The sequence below is a fragment of the Lolium perenne genome, chromosome 4 (genome assembly GCF_019359855.2).
Source record: "Lolium perenne isolate Kyuss_39 chromosome 4, Kyuss_2.0, whole genome shotgun sequence".
Lineage (NCBI taxonomy): Eukaryota > Viridiplantae > Streptophyta > Magnoliopsida > Poales > Poaceae > Lolium > Lolium perenne.
In genome coordinates, this window is record NC_067247.2 from 69,275,932 (window position 1) to 69,283,974 (window position 8,043).

The window sequence follows — 8,043 nt, forward strand, 5'->3', positions numbered from 1 at the left end:
AGAATGGACCGGGCTCCACAGTTCACTAGAGGTGTCTCTCCCATAAGAATAAGCATGTTGGGTGAACAAATTACAGTTGGGCAATTGACAAATAAAGAGGGCATGACCATGCACATACATGTTATGATGAGTATTGTGAGATTTAATTGGGCATTACGACAAAGTACATAGACCGCTATCCAGCATGCATCTATGCCTAAAAAGTCCACCTTCAGGTTATCATCCAAACCCCCTCCAGTATTAAGTTGCAAACAACAGACAATTGCATTAAGTATGGTGCGTAATGTAATCAACAAATATATCCTTAGACATAGCATTGATGTTTTATCCCTAGTGGCAACAGCGCATCCACAACCTTAGAGGTTTCTGTCACTCCCCCAGATTTAATGGAGACATGAACCCACTATCGAGCATAAATACTCCCTCTTGGAGTTACAAGCAAAAACTTGGCCAGAGCCTCTACTAGTAACAGAGAGCATGCAAGATCATAAACAACACATAGATAGATTGATAATCAACATAGCATAGTATTTCATATTCATCAGATCCCAACAAACACAACATGTAGCATTACAGATAGATGATCTTGATCATGTTAGGCAGCTCACAAGATCCAACAATGATAGCACAATTAGGAGAAGCCAACCATCTAGCTACTGCTATGGACCCATAGTCCAGGGGTGAACTACTCACACATCACTCCGGAGGCGACCATGGCGGTGAAGAGTCCTCCGGGAGATGATTCCCCTCTCCGGCAGGGTGCCGGAGGCGATCTCCTGAATCCCCCGAGATGGGATTGGCGGCGGCGGCGTCTCTGGAAGGTTTTCCGTATCGTGGCTCTCGGTACCGGAGTTATTATCGATGAAGGCTTAAGTAGGCGGAAGGGTAGGTCAGGGGGCGCCATGAGGGGCCCACACCATAGGCCGGTGCGGCCAGGGCTTGGGCCGCGCCGCCCTGGTGTGTCGTCGCCTCGTCGCCCCACTTCGTATCTCCCCCGGTGTTCTGGAAGCTTCGTGGAAAAATAAGATCCTGGGCGTTGATTTCGTCCAATTCCGAGAATATTTCCTTACTAGGATTTCTGAAACCAAAAACAACGAAAACGACAAGCGGCTCTTCGGCATCTTGTTAATAGGTTAGTGCCGGAAAATGCATAAATATGACATAAAGTATGCATAAAACATGTAGGTATCATCAATAAAGTAGCATGGAACATAAGAAATTATCGATACGTTGGAGACGTATCAAGGTGACTTCAACCTCATTCATGTTGTGGAAGACAAAAACAATACCAACCTGAACTGGCCGTTGATCGTCCTTTTCAAAGACAACATTGCAAGATGGGGCCTTAGAGAAATCCCTCGCACTGGGGCGAGATTCACTTGGACAAACCACCAACTAAACCCACTCCGCTCAGCTCTCGACAGAGTGTTCGTCTCTCCTTCTTTCGAAGCAATCTTCCCCCTGTGCTCGCTCGCGGCAGAAACAAGTCTGGGCTCTGAACATACTCCTTTGCTTTTTTATACAGGGGAAGGGTTCCCTACACGTAGCAACCGTTTCTTCTTCGAGTCTTCCTGGCTGGAACCGCCGGAGTTCAAACCGCTAGTTCACACAACTTGGGAAACGCTTAGCAACAAAGTTGGAGGCAGAGACGTCCTTGATTGGTGGAATTTCATGAGCGCGGGGCTCAGACAACACCTTAGAGGTTGGAGTCACAACCTGGGGTGGGACTCCAAAGAAACAAAAACGGCGCTGCTCGCTCAGATCACCAACTTGTACTTACAGGCCGATGCCGCGGGCCTCGACAAAGAGGGGTGGGCCGCGAGATACCACCTTGAAGAACAGCTTCTCCACCTCTATAGGGTATAGGAGGAATACTGAAACAAAGAGGGAGAACTCAATGGACCCTCCAAGGCGATGCAAACACAGCCTACTTTCATGCTATTGCGAATGGGCGTCGGCGTAAGTGCCACATCTCGATGCTTAATACAATCCAAGGGCCAATCACGGATTAGAGATTGATCCAGCAACATATCTATGACTTCTATCGTGATCTTCTGGGCACCACTGCAACAAGGGGTTGCGGGTTGGCCCCAGATACCTGGGGTAGTCGACAAAGGGTCTCGCAGGAGGAGAACGATCTGCTGGCTCTTACTTTCTTGGAGGAAGAATGGGATGGCATAGTCAAGGACATGATAACTAACACTGCACCCGGGCCGGATGGTCTGCCCGTTATTTTCTTTAAGACCTTCTGGCCTCTGGTCAAGCGAGGAATCCTACACATTCTCAACGACTTTGTGCTGGGGTGCATCGACATTGCTCGCCTTAACTTTGGAATCCTCTCTCTCATACCCAAGGTCCCGGGAGCGGACCAAATCACCCAATTCAGACCTATTGCGCTAATAAATGTCATCTTCAAGATTGTTGCCAAGGCGTGCGCTTATCTCCTGGATCCGGTGGCCAATAGAATCATCAGCGCAAACCATACTGCATTCATTAAAGGCAGAAACATCCTTGATGGCCCTCTAGCGCTCATAGAAATCATTCACGAGTTCAAAGCCAAGAAATTAGGAGGGATCCTTCTTAAGCTTGAATTCGAGAAAGCCTACGGCCGGGTAAATCGGTATTTCCTGGCGGAGGTGCTCATAGCTGAAGGTTTTGAACAAGGATACATCCACCGTATTTCTCAACTAGTTGTTGGTGGCCAGACCGCGATCTCTATCAACAGAGTTATTGGTCCGTTCTTCAGGAACAAGCGAGGGGTGCGTCAAGGGGACCCACTTTCTCCGATTCTGTTCAATTTCATTGGTGAAGCCCTTTCCGCAATTCTTTCTGCTGCCGGAAGGGCCGGACACATTCATGGGGTCGTTCCACATTTAATTCCAGGGGGAATTTCACACCTACAATACGCCGACGACACCCTTATCCTTATCCAAAACACAGATGAAGACATTGCAAACCTAAAGTTCCTCCTCATGTGCTTTGAGGACATGTCCGGACTGAAGATAAACTATCATAAGAGCGAAGTAATCATCATGGGTCAACAGAGACATGAACATAACAGAATTGCCAACAAACTGAACTGCAAGTTGGGGGCCTTCCCCTTTATCTACTTAGGACTCCCTATTTCAGACTGGAAGCTGACGCTTCAACAATGGTTATTCCTTGTGAGAAAACTAGCAATCAAAGTTGAACCGTGGCTTGGGAAACTGCTATCCTCAGGTGGACGGCTCATACTCACCAACGCCTTCCTTGACAACCTTCCTATGTTTGCGATAGGACTCTTCCTCTTGCATGATGGGATTCACGCAAGGTTTGACTCCCACCGCTCCAAGTTTTATTGGGAAGGAGCGGGCCCGAAACGCAAATATCACATGGTCAATTGGCCTACCGTTTGTCGCCCAAAAGAAGTTGGGGGTCTTGGACTCCTCAATACCAAGAAAATGAACCTCGCTCTCCTCCTCAAATGGGTGTGGAGGATTTATCAGGAGGAAGATAGCATCTGGGCCAAACTGATCAGAGCCAAATACCCAGACGCCGATGACATCTTCAGTGGCTCGGGACAAGGAGGCTCGCAGTTCTGGAAGAGCTTGCACAGAGTGAAACATCTATTCAAGGTAGGGGCTAAACACCTGGTGAGTGACGGGGCTCGCACCAGTTTCTGGTAAGATTGGTGGATTGACACAATGCCCCTTAAGGACAAATTCCTTCTTCTATTTGCTATTTGTGATAATGAGGCGATATTGGTTGCCTTGGCCCTTCGAGGGGAAGGACTAGGTATCCGGTTTCGTCGATCCTTGGATCATGAAGGGAACATTCAATGGAGGGAGATGGGCGCCTTAGTCGACGCTGTCCAGCTAAGTCAGGGTAAAGATCAGGTGCGTTGGCACCTGGAGAACTCTGGAAATTTCTCGGTTAAGTCTCTTTACTTCAAGTTTTCGCAAGGGGCGACGGTTGCGCACTTCAAAGACATGTGGGAGGCCAAGGTGCCGCTTAAGATCAAAATTTTCTCCTGGCAACTGGCCCTGGATAAACTCCCCTCTAACCTGCAAATCGCAACTCGCCACAGCCCGTCTCTGGGAGGTTGTGCGCTCTGCGGTGATTCCGAGGATGCCGCTCATATTTTTTTTCTCCTGCTCTATGGTACAATTCGCCTGGGCAGTGCTGCGCCAGCTCCTTGGGTGCAATTGGAGACCAGCTAACTTTCCACAGTTTCATGCTATTCTCGCTAGTTTCACGGGTTTTACTCGCCATATCCTCTGGGCCCTTTTTCTAGCCCAATCTTGGGCACTCTGGACGATCCGCAACAAGCTAACCATCGAGAGAAAAGTGATTTCACACCCGCTGACATTATCTTTAAAATTGTCATCTTTTTGCAGCTCTGGAGGCCCAAGTTCAAGGACAGGGAAAGGGAAGGTCTAAGTTGGATGGAGCGAGAGTTAAGGGAGTTGTACGCGTCCATGAAGCCAAGAGACTGAAGGCCCTGCAGGACTGATCCCTTGGTCGCCAAGCTACAATCCGTCGCGATGGCTTTTGGCGATGGGCGCCACCTCCTTATGCTTGTCAGCACTTGTTGCTTGTTTTAATTTTACCTTCCTTTTTGGCGAAGCTGTATGCCGCAGCAATGTTGTACTCGTAAACCTCTGTGATACCTGGGCTTTATTAAGTTAAAGTCGGAAAATAAAGTTGCCTTCTATCTAAAAAAAAACTACTCTGATTGTTTGGTTTTCTTGTTTCGGCAAACCACCAAGAGGATTCCTCATTCTTCCGTGGTTGTTCGGATAGCGAAAAGATCCAGGCCAACTGGGATGGCATGCATGTAAACTTTATGCATGTGGCAGACACTAGTCTCCCTGTTTCATGTGGGTTTGTTTTTCTGTATCCTGACACCTACCAATCCTAACACTGGCTATCTTATTTGAACTCAAATAGCTCACAATTCTAGATCATAGCAAACATAGGATAACACAACTACACAAGGAGAGTGCACCTAGCTGGACTTTCGAGAATTGGGTTCTAGCATGTGATATTATCAAGTACTAAGTAGAGAAGAAAGGATGGTCGGATATATAAAGAGGAGGACAATTAAGATGCTGGAGCACGGCCACAACAACCACCAGTGCAATAAAAGTCACAAGGAAATGCACTCACAACATGAATTTATAAATACACTTAAATCTCCTATACATGAGCAATATTTTACAATCCAACTGACTTTACTTCGGCACAAAAGAACTATTTGAGGCGTGTGACGTATCCTATACATACATGCTTGCTTAGATTTTTTGAAACTAGCCTCTTTGTATGAGAATAAGGATGGCAATGTGTAGAGCAATACCATGCCCATACCCGTATAGTCAGCGGACAGAAAATTTACCCATACCCGTACCCATGGTGACGAGGGTTCACCTCGGCAATATCCATGAATATGGACTTAGGGTTCGGGAAAAAGAGGTGTGTCGGTGAACTCATCGGCTTATCGGGCAAACAAGGCGATCTGACGGTATATTGATTGTGGAACAAAACTAGGGTTACATCAATGATTCGATGATCCCTCCCGCTGGCTCCTCCTAGCCTTTATATAGGAGGCTAGGTCTGAGAGTCCAGTTCGGATCGGTTTACAATAATTATGACTATGTCGGTTCCCTATATGGGCCTTTCCTTATATGATTATTCTAGTTCTTGCTCTTAGGTTGCTTCCAGGCCTTAAAACTTCATGGGCTTATCCCGAATATGCACCAGAGGTAACCCATGTCGCACGGGTATAAAACTCTACCCATACCCATATCCGACGGATACCCATACTCATCAGGTACCGAACGGGTAGATCAAATAGTGCACAAATTATTCACAATTTTGATTTCATCGATAACATATTTGATAAAAATCAACTCAACAACACTTAGTTGAGTATATGACAATTATCAAACTTTTGAACTCACAATCACAACTCATAAGTCAACAAGATTAGACGAGTCACACAACATATTGATCATTAATGACAACTTAACAAATGTTCACAAACTCAATAATTTAGCTATTTAGATGCATAGGCCCACATATCAGTATAAATGGACAGGGTATGGGTTTACTCATGGGTACAAGACTATGTCCATGCCCTACCCGTGACATAAGGGGTAAGGTATAAGTACTACCTATGGGTATAAAAGTGTGCTCATACCCTGTCCATACAGCAACAACAACAACATTGCAACGCCCGAACGCAATGCTCTAGAACGACAAGGCTGTTAACCTGGAGAGTGACTCCCCCATTGCCCTTGTATTCATTCATCAACCAACCGATGCTACTAGCTTCTCATGTCATAACATTCGTCAGTCGACACTAGGCGCTACCTAACTAGCTACTCATATATAGCAAGAGACATAACCAAGCTTCTACCAATAATAGTGTGCATGATCGGTGTTGCTTGGAGTGGAGTAGGTACTGATCGATGCAAAGTACTAATGGTCGGTGAGCTTTGTTTTGGCTAGATAGCTTTGTTTGGTCTACACTAGGAAATGTTTCACTAGACAAGCATAACTATTGAAGTAAACTTTAGTCAAAAGCTTTGCCATGCTCTTTCAATAATCAAAGGAGTAGTTATTAACGCTATGTGAACATCTTTCGCTAGGCAGGTGAAGCCAGAGAGGCTGAGGACGGCACGAGTCGGTGCGGCGTCTGGGGTCGGCCGAGCTGAACCTGACTTGTCATTAGGCTGTCACACTTTATGTTCCTTGACTTCCTCTTCTGTCCTAGACTTCCCCTGCCAGTTTTCACCTGATCCTCAGCTAGCTAGTGATGGATCGAGGATGCTGGACAGGTAAACGGCTAGCTAATGGCACCACTTGACACTTGTGTTGCGGGAGTGTGGGACCCGGCGAGCACGACCAAAACGGTGATGGATTCAACGACCCTTGTCTAACTCAAAACAGGGACCAATGTAATGTGTAGCGGTGGGCAAGGCAGCGGATCCAGTGTCGCACTGTGCTTGGACTGTAACCATGCATGGCCAGTTTAAAACTATTTTGCAAGAGTTTAACTGGTTATGTGCGAGGTTCATGCGTTACAAAATCTCGCTCACTTACGTAACTAAGCACTTTCTGATAGACCTTAGAGAAAATATGATTTCCTGAAAAAAAAAATCCTTCGGCTGCGGTTTTGTGAAACTGAGCCCAATAATTTAGGTTTCGTGAAATTTGCTATAAAAATCATGCATGTCGAGAATGTAAAGGATTGTTTGTGCCAAATCTAAAAAAATACCTATACAATAACCTATATTTAAGTTCATTTGAAAACAAAAGTATTGTCTTGTGATTAATTTGCATAAGCAATGACTTCTGCTTTAATTACCACAACTCACAAATTTCGTATCCGTGTACCAATTCCATGTGGGTGTGCTCATTCTAGATGCATGGAAATATTGTATTTTTTGTAGAAAATGTGAAAAATTTCAATTTTTGGGGGAAAGTGTTGGATACACCAAATTCATATATACATCTTTGGAGAGTATGAGTTTATTTAGTCCCGGGCTCCATGAAGCCCAGATTTTCCAAAAGTAAAACCACATTTAGATGACCATGATTTTGAAAAACCACATATGTATGTACATAGTTTCGTACAGATGTAAAATTGTATTGCTTAGTTAAGTATGGATCGAAAAGAATAATAAACTACGATATGTTTGGTTTGGCATAAGCATTGTTTTCAAGATTTTTTGTAGGAGATAGTAAATCTTTGTTTCATCGGGATGCAGTGATTACAATGGTGAAGACCGCGGGACGGTTCTTGGTTTCGTCGAGTATTTGAGTGGCTATTTTGTGTTCCATTTGAAACTTTTTTGGCCGAATTTAATCAAGATTTTCGCATCCGTTTGCTCGTTTCAAAATTCCTTCGAGGAGTAGTTTCATCTCACCGCCGTGCCAAACTTTTGTGTTCATAGTTTCCATATTTACATTCGTATACGAGTACATCTACATCTTCATAGTACATTGTACGAAGTTGTAGATCTACTCATTTATGAAAGTCGAAACCGAAAACCTTGAACA